The sequence below is a fragment of the Oratosquilla oratoria genome, chromosome 19 (assembly GCF_046742065.1).
Source record: "Oratosquilla oratoria isolate Oo_2021 chromosome 19, ASM4674206v1, whole genome shotgun sequence".
Lineage (NCBI taxonomy): Eukaryota > Metazoa > Arthropoda > Malacostraca > Stomatopoda > Squillidae > Oratosquilla > Oratosquilla oratoria.
In genome coordinates, this window is record NC_134795.1 from 56490221 (window position 1) to 56514405 (window position 24185).

General features: G+C 37.9%; 1 pseudogene; it reads right to left on the reverse strand.

Moving 5' to 3' along the window:
* LOC143035660 (uncharacterized) overlaps nucleotides 1–24185 on the reverse strand; it is a 43690-nt pseudogene that overhangs the window by 16246 nt on the left and 3259 nt on the right.

The window sequence follows — 24185 nt, forward strand, 5'->3', positions numbered from 1 at the left end:
CAAACTATACACTGCGAGACACAAAGGCTGGACACTGCGATCGTAGCTCCCCATCCCATAAAATACAACTAGGTAAATACACACACACACGCACACACACACACACACACACACGCATATATATATATATATATATATATATATATATATATATATATATATATATATATATATATATATATATAAATTCTTATTTCAGAAAGAGCAGAAGACTTGCAAGAGATGCTGAGTGATCTAAACAAGGAAAGCCTCAAAGTAGGTTTAAAAATTAATAAGACCAAAACCAAAGTAATGTTCAACATGAAAATTCAAAGTAAAGAGATTGTAATTGATGGTGAGAGTCTTGAAGAAGTTGAGGAGTATAATTATTTAGGCCAGATGGTGGTAAAAGTGACAAAAGATCATGACAATGAAATAAAAAGACGTATTACAATTGGTTGTAAGGTGTTTGGTAAATATAATAAAATCCTGAGAGGTTCTCTACCTTTATGTTTGAAACGTAAATTTTACAATCAGTCCATACTGCCAGCAATAATCTACGGGTGTGAGACTTGGAAACTGACGAAGGCAATAGAAACAAAGCTAAGGACTGCACAGAGGAGAATGGAGAGATCAATGATGGGAATAACGCTGAGAGACCAAAAGAGAGTAAGTTGGGTGAGAGAGTAGACTAGAGTGAAAGATATTGTGGAGGCGGTGAAAGAGAGGAAGTGGAATTGGGCAGGTAAGTTAGTGCGAACGACTGACGAGCGATGGAGCAAGTGTGTTACTGAGTGGACGCTGCGAGATAGTAAGCGTGGAAGAGGAAGACCAGACAGGAGATGGAGAGACGAGATTGAGAAGTTTGCAGGAGTGACGTGGCAGAGGTTGGCGCAGTCGTGTGAACCATGGAATGCTATGAAGGAGGCCTTTGTTCAGCAGTGGACTCAGGATGGCTGATTTGATAAATTGAGATATATATATATATATATATATATATATATATATATATATATATATGTATATATATATATACATATATATATATGTATATGTACATATATATATAAATATGTATATATATATATATATATATATATATGTCCCCACTCATAAAGTTATCTAACTTGCTTTAAAAACAAACGATAGTTTTAGCGCACACTACATGGTTATCAAGTCTATTCAATTCGTTAACAACTCTGTTAGTAAACCTGTTTTTGCCTATTTCCTTCTTAAATCTAAATTGTCCAACAAAACAACATAACAAACGTAGACTCAAACCGATGATTCTGTGTAAACTTTCTGTTTTTGTGCTTCATGTTTTTCTTTGAATTGTTTATTTTTTGTAGGACATACTGTCTGAATAATTCATTTAGAATTCTTGTTATACAAACATAATAGTTTAATTTACCGCATTATAATCTTCACCGTTATTTATGATAATAACGAGTATTCTGTTGATACAATGAGGGCTGAACTCAGTGTATTTTAATGTGTTATACATTTTAAAATAGATTAGCAAACTTTGCTAATCATATTTTATTACATGTTATGGGTGAGGAACTATTACTACATTTAGGAGTGAATCAATTTATTTAAATGTAGAATACTCGTACATTTCAAAGTAAGCTATTTAGTGAACTGTTCATATTATGAGAAAGGAGTGAGTGCACACTCAAGAAAAATACTATGTCGGTGTTCTGAAGAGAATCTTAGAGTGGTGTCCGGTCAGTTAGTCACATTTCATTCAGTCACATTTAAAATTCTTCTTTTAACCTCTGATCAGTTAGTCACATTTCGTTCAGTCACATTTAAAAATCGTCTTTTAACCTCTCTGATAAGTTAGTCACATTTCGTTCAGTCACATTTGAAATTCTTCTATTAACCTCTCTAATCAGTTAGTCACATTTCATTCAGTCATATGGTCATTTAAAATTCTTCTTTTAATCTCTCTGATCAGCTAGTCACATTTCGTTCAGTCACATTTAAAATTCTTATTTTAACCTCTCTAATCAATTAGTCACATTTCATTCAGTCACATGATCATTTAAAATTCTTCTTTTAACCTCTCTGATCAGTTAGTCACATTTAAAAATCGTCTTTTAACCTCTCTGATAAGTTAGTCACATTTCGTTCAGTCACATTTAAAATTCTTCTTTTAACCTCTGATCAGTTAGTCACATTTCAATTAGTCACATGATCATTTAAAATTCTTTTAACCTCTCTAATCAGTTAGTCACATTTCGTTCAGTCACATTTAAAAATCGTCTTTTAACCTCTGATAAGTTAGTCACATTTCGTTCAGTCAAATTTAAAAATCTTCTTTTAACCTCTCTGATAAGTTAGACACATTTCGTTCAGTCACATTTAAAATTCTTCTTTTAACCTCTCTGATCAGTTAGTCACATTTCGTTCAGTCACATTTAAAAATCGTCTTTTAACCTCTCTGATCAGTTAGTCACATTTCGTTCAGTCACATTTAAAAATCGTCTTTTAACCTTTCTGATCAGTTAGTCACATTTCGTTCAGTCACATTTAAAAATCGTCTTTTAACCTCTCTGATAAGTTAGTCACATTTCGTTAAGTCACATTTAAAAATCGTCTTTTAACCTCTGATAAGTTAGTCACATTTCGTTCAGTCAAATTTAAAAATCTTCTTTTAACCTCTCTGATAAGTTAGTCACATTTCGTTCAGTCACATTTAAAAATCCTCTTTCAACCTCTCTGATCAGTTAGTCATATTTCGTTCAGTCACATTTAAAAATCCTCTTTTAACCTCTGATAAGTTAGTCACATTTCGTTAAGTCACATTTAAAATTCTTCTTTTAACCTCTGTGATCAGTTAGTCACATTTCAATTAGTCATATGGTCATTTAAAATTCTTTTAACCTTTCTGATCAGTTAGTCACATTTCGTTCAGCCACATTTGAAAATCGTCTTTTAACCTCTCTGATAAGTTAGTCACATTTCGTTAAGTCACATTTAAGATTCTTCTTTTAACCTCTCTCATCAGTTAGTCACATTTCATTCAGTCACATGGTTATTTAAAATTCTTCTTTTAACCTCATATCAGTTAGTCACATTTCGTTCAGTCACATTTAAAAATCTTCTTTTAACCTCTCTGATCAGTTAGTCACATTTCATACAGTCACATTTAAAATTCTTCTATTAACCTCTCTGATCAGTTAGTCACATTTTATTTAGTCACATGATCATTTAAAATTCTTCTTTCAACCTCTCTGATCAGTTAGTCACATTTCATTCAGTCACATGATCATTTAATTGCCCAATCAGATGTTACCAGTGTTGATGAAATATTTAGTTAAAATTATATTACATAGTAGATAATATGACCTTATCTGATTTTTAAGTAACATATATTATTTGTATTATCCATTTAAGAATATTTTTTCATATAAGATTATTAAATCACATTATTGCTGTAATGAATATTTAATGAGATTTTTAAGACGATCAGGTGACTAAATCATAATGCACCTCTTAGATTAGACCTAAATATACAGATGTTTCATGTGTGTGTATATACATATATATACATATATATATATATATATATATATATATATATATATATATATATATATATATATATAGTCAGTGTATTTGGGCAGTAGTTCTTCTCTAATGCATTTTTCATTAAAAGTGATGGCTAGTTGTGCATTAAGAAAATTATTAATGCACAACTAGCCATCACTTTTGATGAAACACACACACACACACATATATATATATATATATATTCTTATAACTTGGTATGAGGTTTTATGCGATGCATAAATTCATAAAAATTATCACTTATTTAGCATTGGTAAGCTCTTTTTTCAGATACATTTTACCCCTAATTTTTCGTGGTCGTAATTCAACGCATTTATTAAGTCACCATAATCCATTCGCAAAGGCGAAGTAAATGCAAAGTATAGCTGAAAACGTTCCCTAACTCTTGATATATTCTTCCGTGAAGTGAATTCTAAGGCAAATTGAAAAAGTTTAGGTAAGAAAAAAAAGTCAAAAGGTAGTTGGTTTAGGTTTAGGAAAGGTAGAAAATTACAAGAATATATAAGTAAATAATGGAATCTGTAGGAAAACATTCAAGGCAGTAGAAAGATAATTTAATAATATGCGTCAGGACGGGAGAAGGCTTCCCGCGTCTGATGAGGGATTCGTTGACCAGGTGATTAAGTTTAGATCAGGTGCATTCTTCTATGACAGGTCACATGCTGGGGCAATTGACATTCCAAAAGGTCATGGCTGTTATCTTCTTCTTCTTCTTTTTTTCTTCTTCTTTTTCTTCTTCTCTTCCTCCTTCTTCTTCTCTTCCTTCTTTTTCGTCTTCTTCTTCTTCATCATCTTCATCTTCCTCTTCGAAGCCACTATTGATCCAAGATTTGTGTTTCTACCTTATGAAATGTACGGAGGACAAAGTTACTGTTAACTTATTTCAGGTGATGGCATTAATTTACTTTTTTCCATTGCTGATAGTGGAAACACAAATGAAAGAAACGGTGGCATTTACACTATTACTATTATTTATCATCATCATTATTGTTATTTTTGTTATTGTTGTTATTATTTCATTTATCTAATTTATTTCACTTATTTATTTTCTTACCGATAACTTAGGCTTCAATGAGATATTCATTACGAATAGACAAATTGACTTGGAAACACAAATAAAAAAGTCTTTTCATATCATGCGAGTGTGAAATTAATATTATGACCAAATCAGTGAAATATATTCTTAAACAAAGAAAGTTGTTCTTTTTATGTTTATTGGGCGTATTGCAGTTTATAAATTAAAATGGTAATTGAATAAATAACAATTTCTTTTTCTACTTTGCAAATATCCTATGGCGTTCTCCTCCGAGTAAAACGACTGTTCAGACAGTCGACAGAAATAGACAAGAAAGAAAGCGACATCTGCCTCTACTTCAATCCAAGCCAATGGAATCCTTGGGCGGATTTAAGAAAAAGGTCTGATTTTAACGTAGCCGGCACCACGAATAACAGAAGAGGACTTTTGGTGAAAAGAGAAACGTCATATGTATGTATGTATATATATATATATATGTATATATATATATTTATATGTATATATATATATATTTATATGTATATATATATATTTATATGTATATATATATATTTATATGTATATATGTATGTATGTATATGTATGTATGTATGTATATGTATGGATATGTATGTATATATGTATATGTATGATGGAGAACATAAACACAGGGGAAGGCTCGGAACCCTAAACAATCTAACGTTTCATTCGCGTAGAACTTCTTCAGAGAGTGTATGGAAAACTGTAATTGAAGTTTATGTACTAAACTTAATTATCTTGTCGGATACTTGGGAAAGGTCGTTTTTCTGGCGTGTTCTAGAATTAAAATAATAGTTTGTTTAGCTGAATTGATAAACCCTCCACGATGGTTCGATGAATTCTTAGTTGAAATATATGCTGATTCTACAATTCTTCTAGTGAATTTATCAAAACCTTTGTGTAGCACTTCAGCTCCTCTCCAGTTTGATAAATGATCGAATTTTTTCGCATGAACTACTAAAGAATTAGATGTCCTATGTGTTTTTGTCGTTTTTATGTTCATAAATTCTTTTATCTAATCCCATTAATGACTTACCATAATATGCCATTGAGCAACTATTGCACGGGATTTTGTATACGACACTGTTTTCGGAATTGGTTCTCTTTTCGGAAGTCTTTACCAAATCACCTATCCTCTTATTAGTTATTTTAGCTATGTTTATACCTGTTTTTGCTCAATATTTGTCTATTATTGGTGACGTTTCTGAGCCTGGTACTGGTACAAAATTGGTAGTATTGTACAGCCGCGACAAGTCACGTGACTTGTCGCGGCTGTAGCAACAAGTTCACGTTCCCTGCCGCGTGACTTGTCGCGGCTGTACAGTATTTTTATCATTTCTCTCTTTTCACGATTATAAATATTTATTGCTTTTCTTTTTGTTCTCCTCAACATTCCCTCTGGGTATCCAAGTTTGTCAAAGGTTTTCATAATATAATCAAATTCGTCTTCTAAGTATTCTTTGCTACAGATTCGTAGTGAAAACCTTTGACAAACTTGGATACCCAGAAGGAATGTTAAGGAGAACAAAAAGAAAAGTAATAAATATTTATTTGTCGAGCAATCGTTCATAAGGGACTTTATCGAATGCCTTCTGAAAATCTAGATAAATTATATAAACAGATCTACATTCCTCGTATTTGCTAAAGACGTCATGAAAGAAGTCGAGGAGATTAGTTAAACATAGCGTTTGCTACGGAAGACATGTTATGAATCTTTCATAATTTTATTTTCTTCTAGAAAATTCACTACACGTTAGCACATTTCCAGTCTGGTGTGACTTTACCAAGTGTTAAAGATTTGTTGAATAGGATGCACAAGGGTTTACTGATTTGATTTTTGACTTCTCAGAATTCTAGGTGAAATTTTGTCAGGTCCCGGGGCTTTATTTAATTTGAGTTTATCAATTACTTGTACGACATCACTTTCGGTAATTATGAATTGATTTAAGACGTTTTGGGACATTTTATGTTCTGGTGGCTGATACACTGAGTAATCCTCGTCTGTGAAGACGGATGCAAAAAATTGATTAAGGATTGAGGCCATCTCATTTTCATCATCCGTATGTTTACCTTCATCGTTGTGGTCCAATGCCGCAGGTAAGTGTTTTCCTCTTATTCGCATAACAATCTCTTCGAGATTTTTCTTACTACGCTTTATCAGTGTTTTGGTTTCGCGGTGAATTCTGTCAAGTGTTAGTTTATCGTCTTGGCTTTTAGGAGGAGGAAGAGGAGGAGGAGGAGGAGGGGTAGTCTATACAATCGATCACAAAGGTTGGGCCCACTGGGCGAGGTCACTTAGACTAGAGAGGTCACCGCCATTGACCTCCAACGGTCGTCGGGTCGTCCCACCTTGACCTGTGTCCGCCTCTTCTCAGGTAGCTCGTCCCCCAAGGGACCAGCGTCGTCGTCGTTGATGAGGTACTGGACCTCAGCTCTACCTTTCCCATTCCCCTTTTCTCTCACGCTCTCTCTCTCTCTCTCTCTCTCTCTCTCTCTCTCTCTCTCTCTCTCTCTCTCTCTCTCTCTCTCTCTCTCTCTCTCTCTCTCTCTCTCTCTCTCTCTCTCTCTCTCTCTCTCTCTCTCTCTCTCTCCCTCTCTCTCTCTCCCCCCCTCTCTCTCTCCCTCTCTCTCTCTCCCCCTCTCTCTCTCCCCTCTCTCTCTCCCCTCTCTCTCCCTCTCTCTCTCCCTCTCTCTCTCTCTCTCTCTCTCTCTCTCTTCTCTCTCTCTCTCTCTCTCTCTCTCTCTCTCTCTCTCTCTCTCTCTCTCTCTCTCTCTCTATATCTCTCTCCTTTCTCCCTCTCCCGTCTCTCTCTAGTTCTTCTCTCTCTCTCACTCTCCTCTCTCTCTCCCTCTCCTCTCACTCTCCCTCTCCTCTCTCTCTCCCTCTCTCTCTCTCTCTCCTCTCCTCTCTCCCCCCTCTCTCTCTCCTCTCTCTCTCTCTCTCTCTCTCTCTCTCTCTCTCTCTCTCCCTCTCTCTCTCTCTCTCTCTCTCTCTCTCTCTCTCTCTCTCTCTCTCTCTCTCTCTCTCTCTCTCTCTCTCTCTCTCTCTCTCTCTCTCTCTCTCTCTCTCTCTCTCTCTCTCTCTCTCTCTCTCTCTCCCTCCCCTGCGGACGCCTCTGCATCCATTCAGGGTGTATAAGTATGAAAATGAGACATTTGAGACAATCTTATCTCATCATGACAACTCTATGTAAAGATACAAAATAGTAATGAGAGTATTTGATTCTTTGCACAATTCTTTTCTCTATTAGTGGTGTGAACTTACGTCTTGTGAGCTTTTGTCTTGTGAACTAATGTATTGTGAGCTTTTGTCTTGTGAACTAATGTATTGTGAGCTTATGTCTTGGAAACGATACCCTGGTTTATAGATACAACAAGGAGACATTTTAGGCCATGTTAACTCATCTCATCATGGCAACACTAATGAAGATACAAAATAGTCATTATAATATTTGGTTCTTAGCACTTTTTTGAGACACACCGTGAGTTTGAATTATTATTTTTTCATTAAGCGTGTGAGCTTATGTCGTGGAAACGATAGTTTTCTTTTAAATTTGGACAATTTTAGACGAGGAAATAGGCAGGAATTGATGTACCAGTTGAGCGGTTGACGAATGGAACAGACTTAGTAACCATGTAATGAGCGTTGAAACAATGGAGTGATTTAAGAAAAGATTAGATAACTCTATGGATTGGGATGATTGGTGGGAGTGGACATGGAACTGCCTAGTGTAGGCCTTATACTCTCTTGCAGTCTCCTTCATTCTTATGCTCTTAAGTTCTTACTACAGAAGCGCTTAAACTATAGATTGTTTTAAGAGAAGATGATATAACTTTATGGGTTGGGATGGCAGGTGGTAAGGGACTTGGAACTGCCTAGTGTAGGCCTTATGGTCTCTTGCAGTCTCCTCCATTATTATACTTTTTTATGACTTCCGAAGGAATAAATATTTTGGGTTTTATTTTCCTTCCCGTCTCTCAAGGTCATCTTCCAATGTTGTCTTTGGTCGTTTTAATAAAAGTGATTAAGTTTCTCCTCAGCCTGTCACGTGACTTGTGTCCATCAAGCCTTGTATGCATGTATGTAAGTATGCATTTATGTATACTTACATACAAACACACACGCACACACACACACACACACACACACACACACACACACACACACACACACACACACACACACACACACACACACACACACACACACACGGAGTCCGGACATAACCTCTCCTGGACAAAATCCCTCCGGACAATATCCCTCCTGGACACAATCCCCCCAAGACAATATTCCCCCTGGACAGAATCCCTCGTAGAGTATATGTTTAATTATGTATTCTAATATATATAATATTTTCATATATGTTTGTAAGGTGTAGTAGTGAAGCAAAAAACTTTTTTCATAAATGATTTATTCAAACAAGTATATAAATGTCTGTACTGTATGCATTAGCACCTCGGTAAGGTAAGGTAAGATGTTAATTGCTTTGCATGTGATGGTATATAATAGGAGAGCTGCTAATCTGAATATTGTGGGGGATTTTGTCCAGCCCACTCACTTTTGTGGAGGGATTCTGTCCAGGAGGGATATTGTCCGGATGTATTTTGTCCGGGAGGATTGTGTCTGGGAGGGATTATGTCCCGGATCCACACACACACACACACACACTCACATACTCACACACACACGCACACACACACACCTACTCACACACACACGCACACACACACACGCGCGCGCGTGTGTGTGTGTGTGCATGTATATTATGTATGCTTGCATGTATGTATAAACATGTATGCACTGTATTTATATATGCATTTATGTACGTATGTATGCATGTATTTATGTGTATGAATACGTGTATGTATATATATGTAGAGTATGTATGCATTTGTGTATGCATATATGTATTCATATATGAATGCATGTATGTATAGGTATGTATGTACAGTTTATGTATGCATTTGTGTATGTATGTATGTATTAATGAATGCATGTGTGTATGTAAATGTGCACGTATGTGTGAATGAATGTATATATGCATGTACATATAGATATGTATGAATATATACATGTATGTATTGATATGAACGAATGTATGTAAACATCTATGTACTTATGCATGTACGTATGTATGTGTGCATGTATGTATATGTAAGTATAAATGCATCCATGTATTCTTGTATGTGTGTGTGCAGTATGCATTGCTATGTATGCTAATAAGAGACACTGGAAATTTGTGTTAAAAATAGACAACTGGCAACAACTCCCTTCAGGTAAATAAAACCAGTGACGTGTACAGACAGAATGGAGAAGACTAATGGAGACCTTAAGGCCTACACTAGGTAGTCCCGTGTCCCATTTCTTTACTTAAAGCTATCTAACCTTCTTTTAAAACAATCAAGTGTTTCAGCGCTCACTACTAGATGGTTACTAAGTCTATTCCATTCGTTAACCAATCTGTTGGTAAACCAATTCCTTCTTAAACCTAATTTATTTTTTCATCTTAAATCCGTTATTGCGAATCCTGCCTTGTCTTATTATGATGACCTTGTCTGCATCGCCTTTGTATGTTTACATTTTCTCCTCTTTCCTTCCGTGTTCTCTTTTGTCTCTCCGCCTCTTATGTACAATTTTCTCTTTACCTTAATCATCCATTCGTCTTAGTTTATCACACTGGGCTTTTTACCTTCAACTTCCGACTAATCGACGGTACAGTCCAGCACCAGAACTTTTTCCGCCGTGAAATCGCTATGGAAAACTGTTTTGTTTTCTGAACTTTAATACTTAAAATGTCATTTTAAATCTTGGAGGAAATTTATTTACCTTTAGCATATCAGATTCCTTTGCAGGCTGCAAATCTGTTCCAAAAGTCGAAGGGAAAAAAGCTCAGTGTGATGACGCTTTCATGTATAATTCCTCTGTCTTCTTCCAACTCTGTCTTTTACATTTCCCAGTTTTATTTTCGCCCTTCTTTTATTTCGTCTACTTCCAATTCCAGTTTATTATTGGCCTTTCTCTCTATTTCTAATTATTTTTTAGTCTATCTCTACAATTTTCTGTTTCCTTTCCATTTAGTAATTCTCTGTGATGTTAACTTTAGTCCTTCTCCCATTGTCTCGTCCTCCGTATAAGCATATACCCTTGGACCCTCTTAACGATCTCCTATTTTTTCTAACATTTCTTTCCTTTTTTCTGCACCTCTCATCTAAAGCACTTCCTTCTTCATTTTTTCCCTTCCCTCCTGTCCCCTCTCCTCCCCTCCTCTCCTCTCCTCCCCTCTTCTCTCCTCCTCTCCCCTCCCCTCCGCTCTCCCCTCCTCTCCTCTCCTCCTCCCCTCCTCTCCTCCCCTCCTCTCCTCTCCTCTCCTCCTCTCCTCTCCTCTCCTCTCCTCTCCCCTCCTCTCCTCTCCTCCTCCCCTCCTCTCCTCCCCTCCTCTCCTCTCCTCTCCTCCTCTCTCTCCTCCCCTCCTCTCCACTCCTCCCCCTTTCCATTTGTGCCCATTATCCCTTCCATGTCATCCTCTACCACTTTGTCCTTCCCTCCCCCTCCCCTTCCCCCTCCCCCTCCCCCTCCTCCCTCTTTGTCTCCCGACCCGGGGCCGCCCACCTCCCGAGATAAACATCAACTCAGGTCTTCGAATCGTTAACCCGTTCAGACCCCTTGGGTCCAGCTAAGCCGAATTAAATCGCCTGGCCTTGATCAAGACAAAGTCTTCAAGGTGTGTGTTTGTGTGTGTGTTTTTTTGTGTGTGTTTTTTTGTGTGTGTATGTGTGTGTATGTGCATGTGTATGTGTGTGTGTGTGTGTGTGCGTGCGTGCGTGCGCGCACGTGTGTGTTTACCTAATTGTACCTAAATATATTATAAAGAAAACTCCGAAAAAAAATTAAAGATCGTAACAGAGGTCGTTTCTACTCAGAGTAGCCAAAGCAAGTAGCATGCTAGCGAGAAATTCCAAGTGTGCCGCCACCTTTACTTTTCCTTCAGTTGTTACTTAGCTATTTTGTTGATTTATTTTCTATTTATTTATTTTCTATTTATTTATTTATTTATTATTTATTTATATTTTATTTATTTTATTAATTTTTCATTTATTCATTTAATTATTTTTAGTAGCAGAGAGGTGATGATACTCTGGTTTAACTTCACAAACTCCCCCTTATCGGAAGGGTAGGACGGTGCACAGAGGACTTTGTAGCGTGGAATTTAATGAACCATAATGCCCTTGGTTCAACTTCGCCGGTGACAGGGTTCGAACCGCCATCCCCCTCGGCCTTCGCCGCCAGTAACGACGCCCTAACCCCCTTAGCCAACGAGCTTCTAAGAATGTGGGTTCATATAAAGTCACAAAAGGTTACTGCGTAGCTCTGGTACGTAGGGGTTCAGTAGAGCCAGTACTTCAATGAAGGCTCCTCTAACCCACGATTTTATTTTTTATTTGGCTACCCACCGTGTAGGGGGAAAAAGCCTTTGGTATATGTATTTTTTATTATTTATTTATTTATTTATTTAATTCTAGATGATTTTATTCATGAAAGTTGGGACCCTTAGTCCGTATTCCGAACTCATTTCACACGCATCGACTTTTCGCCGTGCGCCGTCCAAGACACGACGTCGTGCTCTCAAATAACCACGGTTCTATGGACGCTTTCACGCATGGTCGTAACACGTGAAAGTGTCCATAGACGCCTATGGTTATTTGAATGCACGACTTTATGTCGTGGACGGCGCACGGCGAAAAGTCAATACGTGCGAAACAAATCTTAAGTGGTTATCATACTGGGCTTCCACGGACTTCGCCAGTAGCGACAGTTTGAGTAAAAACGACTTCGGTTGCAATTATTTATTCTTCAAATCTCCAGATATCAAATCGTCTATCCGTCATATATATAACAAACCTGAATGATGAATTGAGAGATTGTAAACTTATACGAATGTTAGACCTACAAAGGATTACAAAGGCGGAGCATGCCGACAGGAGACCTTTTGGTCCATATCTAGGTCGGATGCGAAAAAAATCATAATAATAATAAAATAATAAATAAAAACTATAATAATGTAAATAACAAATAAAATACATAAATAAATGCATAGGTATAGTTAGATAATAAACAAACAGGTAAATAGTAAATAATAATAAATTGACATGTAACTAATAATAAATGAAAATCAAACAGACAAATGATAACAAAACAAAAACAAATAATATAAAATAAATTATAATCATTACAGCATCTTGACCAACTGTTGATATGTTCTTAGAGAAGTTTAGATTTCTGTAAGCGAAGCCGTATTCCTGTTATTCAAATGGAAGTTGGAGGTAGAGTGTTGAAGGAAAACTAGCCCAGTGTGATAGCCCCTTTAGCGTTTCGAGTGGATGACGAAGCTGTACGCTGATTGCACACAAACACAAGTCAAGGGGCTTTTATGAGAGGGAGGAGGAGGAGGAGGAGGAAGAGGAGGAGGAGGAGGAAGAGGAAGACCCTACCAGAGAGGAAGCTGCTGTGGGTAATGATATTGAGAACTGTAATGATAATGGTGATGATGCAATGGTATAATGATGACAATGGTGGTGGTGATGATAATGATGAGGATGAGGTCATAGTGGTGGTAGTGGTGATTATAGTAATGATGATGATGATAACAGTAATAATAATGATTGTGATGATGATGGTAATGATGATGATAGCAATGATGGTGATGGTGATAGTAATGATGATGATAGCAATGATGATAGCAATGATAGCAATGATGATAGCAATGATAGCAATGATGATAGCAATGATAGCAATGATGATAGCAATGATAGCAATGATGATAGCAATGATAGCAATGATGATGATGATGATAGTAATGATGATGATAGTAATGATGATGATGATAGTAATGATGATGATGATAGTAATGATGATGATAGTAATGATGATGATGATAGTAATGATGATGATGATAGTAATGATGATGATGATAGTAATGATGATGATGATAGTAATGATGATGATGATAGTAATGATGATGATGATAGTAATGATGATGATGATAGTAATGATGATGATGATAGTAATGATGATGATAGTAATGGTGATGATGATAGTAATGGTAATGATGGTGTGATGAAAATTCATAGCGCCTCCCTATCGTAGGGGTATTTACTCCGTATATACTCTTTGTATGTTGTCCGTTGATATTAGTCGAAACTCACTGCATTTCGCTTCGCCAATTGGTTTGGGATCCTACAAACTCACTGTTGCTTATGACGCGAGTTCGAATCCCGCAATGACTACAATAGTTTAAAGTTGTCATTTCATTGATGCTATTTTTTTTTTTTTTTTTTTTTTAAGAATCTTCTCTTAGCCCGGGATTTTACTTCACTGAGAGTTGTAAAATAATAACATGGACACAGGCCAAGTGTCCGACTATCTCTTGGACAGATGTCGGCCCAACGATCACACTGGGCTTCCACGGGCTTTGCCAGCGCCGACCGTTAAGAGAGTTCGTTTGAGTGAAAACGACTTCGGTTACAATATTCAAATTTTCAAATCTCCAAATATAAAATCATCTTTCCGTCATAAATAGAAAAGCTGTTGAAATGTTCTTAGAGAAGTCTAGATTTTCGTAAACGAAATCATATTCTAGTTATTCCAATGGAGGTTGGAGGTAGGATGTCGGAGGAAAAATAGCCCAGTGTGATAGCCCCTTAAGGGGACTCAGGGCGGCTGAGGAATGAAGAGGAGGCCAGTACGCGGACCCAATGCTGATTACAGGGTACCACGCTCAACGCCTGAGAGATAAAACCAGTAAATTGGTATTTCACAGAGAGCAAGATATAATTTATAACAAATATAAAACACACACACACATATACAAATACAACTAGGTAAATACAGGCTTGGACTGATAGTGAGTGAGTGCTAAAACTATACATGATTTTAAGAAAGAACTGGATGCGGAACTGCGGGTCACTACGAGCATAGCTCTTCTCCCGCAAAATACTAGGTAAATGCAACACACACACACACACACACACACACACACACACACACACACACACACACACACACACACACACACACACACACACACACACACACCATGAGGAATAATACGAGATTATTGAACATGGAAGCAAAATTTTACAGAGGCTTCTCATAGTCCTTTACTTCTTTGTTTATGTTACAGTACAGCTGAAATTATTTTGTTGCAGGAAACACAACTCATTAGTCCTGTGGCTTAGTGTCTTGAGACTTTAGGGAAACTCACATTAGAACATAAGAACACCAAAACATGAACATAGGAATACAAGAACAAGAGCATAAGAATACAAGGACACAGGAACACAAAACTACAAGAACATAAGAACACAAGAAACGTAAGAACAAAAGAAACATGAGAACACAGAAACATAGGAGCACAAAAAAAGAGTATAAGAATATTAGAACATAAGAGCACGAGAATATAATAGCATGAAAATAAGAACATGAACATAAGAACACAAGAATATAAATACACAAGATCACAAGAGCATAAGAACACGATGACACTAATGCAAGAACATAAGAACACAAAAACATAAGAACACAATAACACTAACACAAGAACATAAGAACACAATAATACACAAGAACATAACACAAGAACATAAGAACACAATGATACTAACACAAGAACATAGGAACACAATAATACTAACACAAGAACATAAGAACACAATAACACTAACACAAGAACATAAAAACACAATAATACTAACACAAGAACATAAGAACACAATAACACAAACACAAGAACATAAGAACACAATAACACTAACACAAGACCATAAGAACACAAGAACATAAGACCACAATAACACTAACACAAGAACGTAAGAACATAAGAACACAATAATACTAACACAAGAACATGATAACACACTCAACCCTTGCGTCAAAAGGGCTTCTCACCTTGGCGCCTGCAGCGGTGTAGAAGATGAAGAAGACAAAGAGACCGATCTGAGGCGCACTCTTCTGCAGCTTCAGGGTCCATCTCATCACCTTCAGGAGGTGATTCCTGAAGCCTGTCTTCGCCTCAGCTCGCCCTTCAGCCTCCTTCTCCCCTCCTGAAGTCACACGTCTCGAGGTTTCTTCTGAAATGTCTCCACCGTCACCTTCGTCACCGCCATCTTTCACTCTCTCTCCTCCTTCACATCTTATTCCTTCATCCATGAGTTTTCTTCAAGAAATTTTCGTTCACTTCACACACATCGTCTCGAGTTTAGGTTCAGGAAGGAAATAGGCAGGAACTGGTTTACCAATGGACTGGTTGACGAGTGGAATAGACTTGGTAACCATGTAGTGAACGCTGAAACTATCGGTTGTTTTATGAGAAGGTTAGATAACTTTATTAATAGGATGATAGGTGGTAATGGACTTGGAACGGCCTAGTGTAGGCCCTATGGTCTCTTGCAGTCACACCGATCCTGATTTTCTTGCAGGACCTCGCTCAGTCCTCAACAGAACATGACAATAGACTTATTGACCACTATCGGAGAATGAGATAAGATGGACAGAAAATATGTATATTTCGACCACTATCTGTGGTCCTCTTCAGCAGAATACATAGTGTGGAGTATGAGAGTATATACTCCACACTATGTATCATTCTGCCGAAGAGGACCATAGATAGTGGTCGAAATATACATATTTTCTGTCCATCTTATCTCATTCTCCGACAGTGGGCCAATAAGTCTTATTTTACAAATGTGTTACTACATTAAACCTTCCTAGAACATGACATACTGAAAGCATGGGCAGGCAAATCATCTAGAAGTAGTGAAAGAATTCAAGAATAACATGACAAATTGGGAAAGTTTCTCTAGTTCATGAAAAAAATTAGATGACAATCTATTTCACTTTTGAAGGGTAATTTGATAAAACAAGATTACTGGATTTTGTTTCCGATTAAAAAAAATGTCACAGACAAACTGTTGTATTTTGCCATAATTAGTTGTTATCTAATCTGGAATTATTGTCCTGGGCATCCGTTTACAGCTCATTTAAGTGCACAATACTTATTTCCCAAGTTCTCATTCTGCAGTACGTTAGTGTGTAAACTTTTTCACAAACACTACTGTTGTGTTCCTGTCAAAGTCTATAGATAACACATAATTATACAAAATATTCTTTTGTCTCTGAGTGCGTCTGAAGTTTAAAGACAAAATAATCGAGAGACATTCCATATAATCTCACAAATTTGCCGTTCCACTTGCGTCACGACAGATTACAAGCAACATTCCCTTTAAGCTATTGGTTCCCAAACTGGGGTTAAATTACCCCCCTGGGGGGTAATTTGACAATTTTTGGGGGGTAATGGAGGGGTGACAGAAAATGAATAAGTACTTTGAAAATCAGGAAGCTAAGAATTCTTCATTTAGCTTCAAGAAAGCAACTCCATCCTTGCCAACCGTCAAACCATTAATGTTTTTTTTTTTTTTTAATTCTAGCGCTTTCATGCAAACGAAATGGCTTTGCCGCCATGGATGCGCAGTGTAGGCAAAGTTTGCGCGCAAGCTGATTTCTACGCACACTCACAACAAACAATTAGAGAGAAAATTGCTTACAAGATATGTCGTATGTAGTAGGCTGAAATGTTAAGCGTGCGCAGGGACACATTTTTGTTATCGCAATACGTTTGAAGGTTCTCGTCTTATCTTCCCCTCTCTACCTCCTCCCCTGAAACGAAACTCATTAATGATCTCTCTGGACGATGGGTCTTCGATACCCAAGTGTGAATGGGATCTGAACGCAAACGATCTCGAACATAGATGCTATAGTCGAAGGAGACGCTTCAGCAACAGACGTTCGATGACCAAATGAACAGCTTGAGCCGGAAAGCTATTCGCGCTTAGCAATTCGGGTACTACATTCGAGTTTGGATGGAAGCCAGGGAGTAGACGAGATGAGCTTGGTGAGTGCCGGGAGATCTATAACGTAAAACTCGTTTCAGTGTTTCTATCTAGGGGGGTGTTTGTATCTCGTGTATTTCTGTAACTACTCAAAGTTATTAGTGTTCCTCCTCCCTTGTTACAAGAGGGCAAAGGAGGAGGCACATCGAAGAAGAGAACGACGAGAGCCAACCGCAACAAGGCGAGTTGCGCATACGACTTGTTTTGCATATGTATCGTGTGAGCTCCGCTCTCTAGAAGCTTTTACATTAATGTCAGTCGGGCGCCACTGAAGGACGACGAGCGAGAGCGCGAAGGGGGCGGGACGGGGGTTGGATCGCTGCCGCACTCAATCCAGCAGTTCTTGGAGTTACTGTTCTTGTTAACCCATAGCAATGTTTCTCGGCCAGGGGGTCGCGGACCGTTGGGGGTCCGCGGAAACCTACCTAGCTGTCCGCAGGATGGGGAATTCAGCATGTTACAGTTAATCCTGTCATGGGTCCTTTTTCATGATAACACAATGTGTCTTAATCGAGATGTCTATTTTTTTTCTAGTTTTACTCTATGAAAAGGAAACATTTTATTAACGAATCCTACCTACAAATGTAAAGTAACTATATCCTATCTAATCCCATACCAAGGGGTCCCCTGAGTATTAAGTCGATGTAAGGGGGTCCACAGAGCTTGAAAAGCTGAGAAACTCTGACCCATAGAAGCCGAGTGGACATATTAATGGTTTATTACTCTTCAGAGGAAGTTTGGATGTTAAAGGAATTGTCTTGCTAGGTCTGGTAGAGCCCACTGGGCATTTTGTTGATTTTCGTCTTCCCACTGTTGGACGATTTTCATCTTCGAAAGATTATTGGTGACAAGCATGGTGGCAGTAATGTTGCGTTTCCCAACCTTTCCTGACCCTAAGTCAGTGTTTCTTAACCTGGGTTCGATCGAACCCCAGGGGTTCGGTGAGTCAGTTTCCGGGGTTCGGCGGTATGGTCCACCCTTGGGTTCACCCCAAATATTCATTATGTTTTTGTTTTATGTGAAATTCATGTTTTGTTGGTTTTGTTCCTTGAACACGGTGCTTTCGTGTGCAAATGATCCATGGTACAGTTTGTGCAGTAATACAGTATATAGTTCCTATGTTTTGAATTTGAAGAACAAAAAAAAAACACATTTTATTTTTCCAACTACGAAGGGTTCGATGAATGCATGTATGAAACTTGCGCGGTTCAGTACCTCCAACAAGGTTAAGAACCACTGACCTAAGGGTATCTCTGTAGTCAGGTCTAAGCAGGCCAGCACCCCCTAACTAGTATCTTATTACTAGAAGGATAAAGGCGTTTCCCAACCTTTACCGATCCTAGTGCCCCCTGTAGTTAGGTCTAAGCAGGCCAGCATCCCCTAACTAGTATCCTATTACTAGAAGGATAAATGCATTTTACAACCTTTCCCGACCCTAAGGGCATCCCTGTAGTCAGATCTAAGCAGTCCAGCACTCCCTAACTAGTATCCTATTACTAGAAGGATAAATGCATTTTACAACCTTTTCCGACCCTAAGCAATCCAGCATCCCCTAGTTAGTATCTTATTCCTAGAAGGAGAAAGGGAAGTGTATGTATACATCGCTTCCTAATAACCCTATAATTGATTTCAGCACACCCAGATTGGGGGACGTTGGATTCATGTTTTTTTTTTATATAACAAAGGATTGCAAAGGATTACAAAGGCGGAGCATGCCGACAGGAGACCTTTTGGTCCATAACTAGGTCGGATGCGAAAAAATTAATAATGATAGATAAAAGAATAAATAAAATTATAATAATATAGATAATAATAAATAAATGCATAGGTATTGTTAAAAATAAACAAACGGATAAAGAGTAAATAATGATAAATTGACAGATAACTAATAGTAAATGAAAATCAAGCAAATAATAAACACAAATAATAACAAACAAATAAACAAATGATATAAATACATGACCTGGTTGAAGGACTGTGTAGCTGTTAGGTTCTCAGACGATACTGAAATGATAACGAACATCAGGTTCTGTGAACTCAAGGACATAAAGATTTACTTAAAGGCACGCTAGGCCTTTCTCACTAGCATGCTACTTGCTTTTGCTACTCATTTTGAGTAGCAACGACTTCGGTTGTTACGGTCTTTTGTTTTTTTCCAGATTTCCAAAATGTCAAATTACTCTTGCGTCATCTAGTGAGAAGCTGATTGACGAGCTAAGAGAAGTTAGACCTAGAATACGAATGTTAGACATACATTATTGAGATGTTCCTACGGAAGTCTAGAATATTGTAACCGAAGTCGTTCTTGCTCAATCGAAGTAGCAAAAGTAAGTAGCATGCGAGCCTAGTGTACCGCCACGTAAAACAAGTTGAAGAAGACTGCACACGGGGTGATCTAATAGAGGTATTCAAATGGATAAAGGGCTTTAACAAGAGTAGACAAGGTCATCATATTCAGATAGCAGGGCAGGACTGGCAGTAATGGATTTGAATTGGACAAATTTAGGTTTAGAAAGGAAATAGATAAGAATTAATTTACCAAAAGAGTAGTTAACAAAAGGAATAGACTCGGTAACCGTTTACTGAGCGGTGAAACAATGGGTAATTTTAAGAGAAAATTAGATAAATTTATGGATAGAGATAATAGGTGGTAAGGGACATGGGACTACCTAGTGTTGGCCTTATGGTCTCTTACAAAGGCGGTGCATACCGACAGGAGACCTTTTGGTCCATAACTAGGTCGGATGCGAAAAAATATATATAATAATGATAAAAAAATCTTATGTTCTTAAGTTTTCATACAGGTATATCAACTCATGGAATAGTAAATAGGTCAATTGGACTCAAACCCACTACCCCACTTCCACGCAGTGAGAAGTGAGAAACTCCTGGTTGCGGCCGATGTTGGGTCTCCTCCCTGCCTGGCTAGGGCTGTCGGGAACCAACGCGACATAGCCCACAATAGGTCCCGGGAATCGAACTCAAGACCAAGGTAAAATGAATACTATAAGGTACGTTGAGCACCCCCCCCCTCCGCGCACCTCCTCCGTGACGTCATAGAAAATTCAGAGGGGGAGAGTGAGAGTTAGAAGAAAATGTAAACTTTAAAGAAAACCATCTGTATGTATGGTAGACTTTAAAATTACACTATGATGTTCACAATACTGAAATGACTCAGTATCACTTTCTTATCCTCAAATTATCAGTATCTGAGATATGACCGCCAGAAAAGTTATAAAAATATTTTCCATGCTTTCACATTAGGTGGATTATATTAATATGACGAGTTATTAGATGGGATGACATGTCAAGCGTGGATTTTATATGTAGACCTTTATCTCCACCAAGCTCAGTTATGTTTTAACCGGATTCTTTAGTCTGTTTATTTGTAATTGAATGACAATTTCAGGAAATGTTGCTAATAAATAGTTACTTTCAAAATGACGGCTGCATACATGTCCAGAAGACCGAGTATTGTGTGTGCCACATAATTCAATCCATTTCTTTTTAAGTTCTTTATCTTTGGGTAGTGAAAAGAATGTATATTTTGTATCACCTTTCAGTCTAACGGGCATTGCACTTCTGCACTACACAAAATGTTGGCATTTTTATATGTTATTTGTCTGCCTTAGCTACCCCTTTAGTCAGAAGATGGAGCTTCGCTCCACACACTGGTGTGTGGGTGACTGACAGCTCTCGACCCGCGGAACTCTGGTCTCGATATTTCCGTTGACGTTATCATCTACCTGCGCAGTGGAGAGGTTTTCTGGCTCCCCCCCCCGCTAACGTACCTTATAGTATTCGTTTTACCTTGCTCAAGACTACCTGTCCATGAGTTCGACACGGTATCCACTGGACTGCCGGTTAATGTAAACCCATAAACAAGTTATGGGCCAATTTAATCGACCAAGAGCCCGGACTCCACGAATGTAGCTCCTTTCCTGTGTATTCATGTATAGATTGTATATACAACATATATGTAATATGTGTATATTGTATATACAATATATATATGTGTGTATTGTATATATAATATGTGTTTATTGTATATACAATATCTATGTATATGTGTATATTGTATATACAATGTGTATTAAACCATATCATATCATATATTCGGACCGTTTACGAGAGGACATGTCGCCTGGTGATTTAATTCAACCGAAGGAATCTCTCTAGGAAGAGGAAGAGGAAGTGGTGGTGGCGGCTTCACTGCATTGTTAAACAAGCTAATGATGGAAATCATGTTGCTTTGGATATTTATAATAGGGCTATATTCCCTTATAAACATAGCTTCTAAAAGCTTAAGCTTATGTGCATCCCTATTGCTTGCTATAATCCTGGTGTTCTTAACTAGGCATTCCAACCCAAAAACTAGCTCATTGGTAATACAAAATAACCTGAATAGTAATACTGAGACCGTGTCTAAAACCAACATAGTGTACGAATTTAAATGTCTTACCGGGGACTGTGTAACCCGATATTCATCTTATATTGGTTATACTAGATTTAGTCTAATTAGGAGAATACCAATGCACTTGCAAAACGGGGCTATTAAACATCATCCGAAGAAATATCATAACCAAACAGCCACCCGTGAGTGCCTAGTTAAGAACACCAGGATTATAGCAAACAATAGGGATGCACATAAGCTTAAGCTTTTAGAAGCTATGTGTATATGGGAATATAGCCCTATTGTAGATATCCAAAGCAACATGATTTCCATCATTAGCTTGTTTAACAATGCAGTGAAGCCGCCACCACCACCACGACCCGTGACCACACCCTATGTCAATACGCCCCAACAACCCCCCCTCCACCTCTTCCCACCCACTCCATCCATCCTCCCCCCAACCGACCTCGCAACCCCCAAACCCCCTAACCCCCTCTTTCCCGTCATGATGGGTCATCAACCCCTCCCACTACCCCTTCCACCATCCAAGCCTGCTAGGTTCGTATATATAAGTCACCACCCGACGATTTCCTTCGTCATTTCTTTGGACCTTTAATTTTGTAAGTATTGGTCCCCAATGGCCCATGTATCGAGATAGGATTTGATTTATTGTTGTCTATTTTTGATTTATTGATGTCTATTTCCATGATTGTGAATTTTTGTTAAGGTTAACACCCTTGTTCTTTATTTCTGTATGTCGGTAATTTTTATGTTACAGATTTTCCAGAAGATCGCTCCTTGCAGACGAAACGTTGAATAAATGAATCATTTTGGCAATCGGGTTTATGCCCACCTTCCAAATGGCAGAGTACTGGTTAGAAAGCTTGAGAATACCCATAAGAAGATTAACAACCTCCTTAATGCTGTCGACTTTCATAACGCATGCATATACACACACATATATATATATATATATATATATATACACACCTCTATGTATATATATACAGTACATACATACATGTATATATACAGATATATGTATGTATATACATGCATATATATACATACATACATGTATATGTATACATATATATATATATATATTTTTCTTTAAGGCATATAGAGTTGTATGCAACAGCAAATTGAGCTCTGATGAGTTTCCGATGAAGAGTTTCAAGTCTTCTAAAGATCTCTCTAGCATGGAGAGGTAAAGAAAAAACCAAGTTGCCGATAGAAGCCATCTAATGGGGTAGAACAGGATACAAGACGTTTCGCTAATCACAGTTAGCATTTTCAATTGTGACAATAGCAAAGAAATGGAAGATTATAAATACAGAAAGTAAACACTAGGAAAGATTACAAAGAAATGACCGTTATTCTGGTCTGAAACTGGGAAAGGACACTTTGAATATCGGGGAAAGGAACGCGGGATGGGGAACTGTGACCACTGGGAAAGGACACTCAGATGACCGTTACTGTGGCCTGGGTGTCCGTCGCGGACGGAGTGACTGCTCATGGGAGGGCTGATTTGTCTCGTAGCTGGGTTGTCTGGTTTGGCGGATTCTGAATGGTTTGAGGCTGGGAAGAATGGTGGGGGCTTCCTGTTGGGTGTTCAGTGTAGGTTGGCTGTATTTAATGTGGAGGGCCTCAAGGAGGGCAAGGCGGCGCTTGTCACTTTCTTGGTCTAAAATGGTGGTATTGCTGTTGCATACAACTCTATATGCCTTAAAGAAAATATTTTGCCGCGTTTACTCCAATATATATATATATATATATATATATATATATATATATATCAAGGACTAGTATTACACAGGACGTGCACACCCAGATTCCTGGCGCCGCAAGCGGAGGCCAGTCCAGTGTGCTGCGAGCAGTGGAGGTGTAAGGTTGTGTCGCTGCGTCTTTCGCGGGTGGCTCCATTTAAAAGTGGATAGTGTTTGTTTACATAGATTCTTGCTGATTTTGTTTGTTCGTCTGGTTCATCATAGGTTCTTTCTTGCTGATTTCGTGTATTCAATATGCCGAATATGTGTGGTGTTGTGAACTGCAACGGTAATTATAACAAGGATAACAGGTGCCGAGTGTTTCGACTGTCAAAAGACCGTTATGAAAGACAGAAGTGGCTTGATGTGCTATCACCACGTAAAAACTTTGTTGTTGATTCTGACCAAGTTTTCGTTTGTGAGTTTTCTATGAATGATTATTGTTTTGCTCTTGAATCATACCCCAAGT